Source organism: Schistocerca nitens, chromosome 9 (genome assembly GCF_023898315.1).
Source record: "Schistocerca nitens isolate TAMUIC-IGC-003100 chromosome 9, iqSchNite1.1, whole genome shotgun sequence".
Taxonomy (NCBI): domain Eukaryota; kingdom Metazoa; phylum Arthropoda; class Insecta; order Orthoptera; family Acrididae; genus Schistocerca; species Schistocerca nitens.
This window is the reverse complement of record NC_064622.1, coordinates 247,342,245-247,346,531: the sequence shown is the minus strand read 5'-3', so window position 1 is coordinate 247,346,531 and position 4,287 is coordinate 247,342,245.

Below are 4,287 nucleotides of genomic sequence, written 5' to 3'. Positions count from 1 at the left end.
TTCCATCATCATTCCTATCCCATTGTACATCGAAATTGAAACATTACTGATCGTGTTTTCTCCTACATTGAGTAACTCTTCAAATATTCCCTCCATCTGTCCAAGGCATCAACAGGATTCACCAGCAGTTTTCCTGACCTGTCCAAAATACTTGTCATTTCCTTCTTACTTCCCTTTCGGAGACTGCTAATTACACTCCAGAATGGTTTTCCAGCAGCTTGACCCAAAGTCTCCAACCTGTTTCCAAAGTCTTCCCAAGATTTCTTCTTTGATGCTCCAATTATCTGTTTGGCTTTGTTTCTTTCTACAACATAACTTTCTCTGTCTACCTGAGTTCTAGTATGTAGCCATTTTTGATACGCCTTCTTTTTCCTTTTACAGGCTGCCTTGACTGTGTCATTCCACCAAGCTGTTTGCTTCATTCTACCTTTACACACTACTGTTCCACGACATTCTTTAGCCACTTCTAGTACTGTGTCCCTGTACCTTGTCCATTCCTTTTCCAATGACTGTAATTCACAACATTCAGCTAACTGGTACCTTTCTGATATCACTGTTATGTACTTGTGCCTGATTTCCTTATCCTGAAGTTTCTCCACTCTTATCCTCCTACATATGGACCTGACCTCATGCACTTTCGGCCTCACAATACCAATTTCACTGCAGTTTAAATAGTGATCAGTGTCATCAAAGAATCCTTTGAATATACGTGTGTCCCTCACAGCCTTCCTGAATTCCTGATCTGTTATTATATAGTCAATGACAGATCTGGTTCCCCTGCCTCCTCAAGTATACCGGTGAATGTTCTTATGTTTAAAAAAGGAGTTTGTGATTACTAAGCCCATACTGGCCTCCATATCCTCTCCAAATTTACCCATAACCTTTTCATACCCTTCTGTTCGATTTCCAATCCTGGCGTTAAAATCACCCATGAGCAGAACACTGTCCTTGTCCTTTACTCTAACAACTACATCACTGAGTGCCTCATAAAAACTATCCGTCTTATCTTGATCTGCCCCTTCACAATGTGAATATACTGACACAATCCTAATTTTCTTGCTAGACACTGTCAAATCTATCCACATCAGTCGTTCGTTTACATACCTTATTGCAACTACGCTGGGTTCCATTTCTTTCCTGATGCAAAGCCCTACACTCCATTGTGGTATTCCTGCTTTGACTCCTGACAGGTAGACCTTGTATTCTCCCACTTCCTCTTCTTTCTCACCCCTTACGCGAATGTCACTAACAGCTGAAACGTCCAACCCCAACTTACTTGCAGCCTCTGCCAGCTCTACCTTATTCCCAGATTAGCCCCCATTGATATTAATAGCTCCCCATCTCGTTACCATTCGTTTGCCGAGTCGTATCTTAGGAGTCCCTGGTTTGTCAATTAGAGGTGGGACTCCGTCACCTCCAAAGGTCCGAGGCATTTTGCTCTGATTGTTGCCAGCATCATATTTAAAATAGCAGGGAAGCAGGTTGCTAGCCTTACTTGCCCTGGGTCCCATTGAGTTTTACCCCTAACGATTGAGGGACTAACCGGTGGATTTTGTAGTCGTTGCCGTCTGAGTACAAAGGTGACCACGACTCGGAATATGTCCGAGATGCCCAGCCTTATTCCAAAGTAACTGGTATCCCGACTGTCAGGAACACTTACTTGGCCACTCATACGTTGCCCGCGGTTCATGAACCAGGACATGACAACAGGAACCCACACCATGAACCACCTCCACAGTCTTATAATCAGAATTTAATAAGGCAATCGGACGAAATTTATCAGTTGCTGCCCGACCAGAACTTTTAGGAATTAACACAGTTTTACCAACTTTAAACGAGTTGGGCTCAAACCCTCAACACTTTGTACAAAAGCCATATAAAAATAGTACCCAACAACCAATGTCAAAAACGCGTCTAAAACTCCTTAGGCAGACCATCCAACCCCTGCGATCTGCCAATCAAGTCATAGACATCCTCATATTGAAAAGTTTCTAAAAACGCAGCATTATGAGCACGTGTAAAAGTATGATTCAGAGCCTGAACAAATAAAACGGATGTATCGACAGGAAATGGTACCTCATACAGCCCAACACAGAACTGATGTAGAGCATGCAACATGTTCTTTTGTGCCGTCACAATACTGTCGTCCCCTGTCTCGAGAGACGTGATACTGATGTCGAATGAAATGATGTATTTATTTATTTTTTATTTATTTATTTATTTATTGTTCCGTGGGACCACATTTAGGAGAAGTCTCCATGGTCATGGAACGAGTCAATACATGAAATTATAACACGATTGTAGAAACAGAATGAAATGAAATAAAAGAAACATATTCAGGCGACAAGTCGTTAGTTTAAATAAAGAAAATCAAGAATGTAACACTGGAATTTGCTTAATTTTTTAGCTCTTCCAGGAGCTCCTCGACAGAATAGAAGGAGTGAGCTATGAGGAAACTCTTCAGTTTAGACTTAAAAGTGTTTGGGCTACTGCTAAGGTTTTTGAGTTCTTGTGGTAGCTTATTGAAAATGGATGCAGCAGAATACTGCACTCCTTTCTGCACAAGAGTCAAGGAAGTGCATTCCACATGCAGATTTGATTTCTGCCTAGTATTAACTGAGTGGAAGCTGCTAACTCTTGGGAATAAGCTAACAACAAACGACATTAAAGAAAATACATACTGTGAGGGCAATGTCAAAATTCCCAGACTATTGAATAGGGGTCGACAAGAGGTTTTCGAACTTACACCATACATAGCTCGAACAGCCCGTTTTTGAGCCAAAATTACCCTTTTTGAATCAGAAGAATTACCCCAAAAAATAATACCATATGACATAAGCATATGAAAATATGCGAAGTATACTACTTTTCGTGTTGAAATATCACTTATTTCAGATACTGTTCTAATGGTAAATAAAGCGGCATTTAGTTTCTGAACAAGATCCTGAACATGGGCTTTCCACAACAACTTACTATCTATCCATACGCCTAGGAACTTGAACTGTTCCGTCTCGCTAATAACATGCCCATTCTGTCTGATTAAAATGTCAGGTCTTGTTGAATTGTGAGTTAGAAACTGTAAAAACTGTGATTTAGCATCAAATTATTTTCCACAAGCCACGAACTTATATCATGAACTACATTATTTGATAATGTTTCAATATTACACACAAGATCCTTCACTACCAAGGTGGTGTCATCAGCAAACAGAAATATTTTTGATTCACCTGTAATACTAGAAGGCATATCATTTATATAAATAAGAAACAGCAGTGGCCCCAGCACCGACCCTTGGGGAACGCCCCATTTAACAGTGCCCCATTGGGACTGAACATCATTACCACTCTCAATATTGCGGAGGATTACCTTCTGCTTTCTGTTCTTAAAGTAGGAGGCGAACCAGTTGTAAGCTACTCCCCTTACTCCATAATGTTCCAACTTCTGCAGTAATATTTTGTGGTCAACACAGTCAAAAGCCTTCGTTAAATCAAAGAAAACACCTAACGTTCGCAACCTTTTATTTAATCCGTCCAAAACCTCACAGAGAAAAGAGACTATAGCATTTTCAGTTGTTAAGCCATTTCTAAAACCAAACTGTACATTTGACAGCAAATTATGTGAATTTAAATGCTCCAGTAACCTTGTATATACAACCTTCTCGATAACTTTAGCAAACACCGATGGCATAGAAATAGGTCTATAATTGTCAACATTATCCCTGTCTCCCTTTTTATAAAGTGGCTTCACTACCGAGTCCTTTAATCGGCCAGGAAACCGACCACTCCTAAAGGAAAAGTTACAGATATAGCTAAGTACTGAGCTAACATACGTGGAACAATACTTCAGTATTCTGCTAGATACCCCGTCATATCCATGAGAGTTCTTGGTCTTTAGTGATTTAATTATTAACTCAATCTCCCTCTTGTCAGTATCATGGAGGAGTATTTCAGGTAACAGTCTCGGAACACTTTTTTCTAAGAGCGCTATATGATTCCCTGTTGGGACTAGGTTTCTATTTAGTTCACCTGCTATATTCAGAAAGTGATTATTAAGTACTGTACATATATGCGACTTATCAGTAACACGGACATCCCCACTACGCACTGATTCTATATTCTCGACCTGTCTCTGCAGACCAGCCACTTCCTTTACGACTGACCATATGGTTTTAATTTTATCCTGAGACTTAGCTATTCTATCTGCATACCACATACTTTTTGCTTTCCTAATAACTTTTTTAAGCACCTTACAATACTGTTTGTAATGGGCTCCTGCATTTAGATTGTG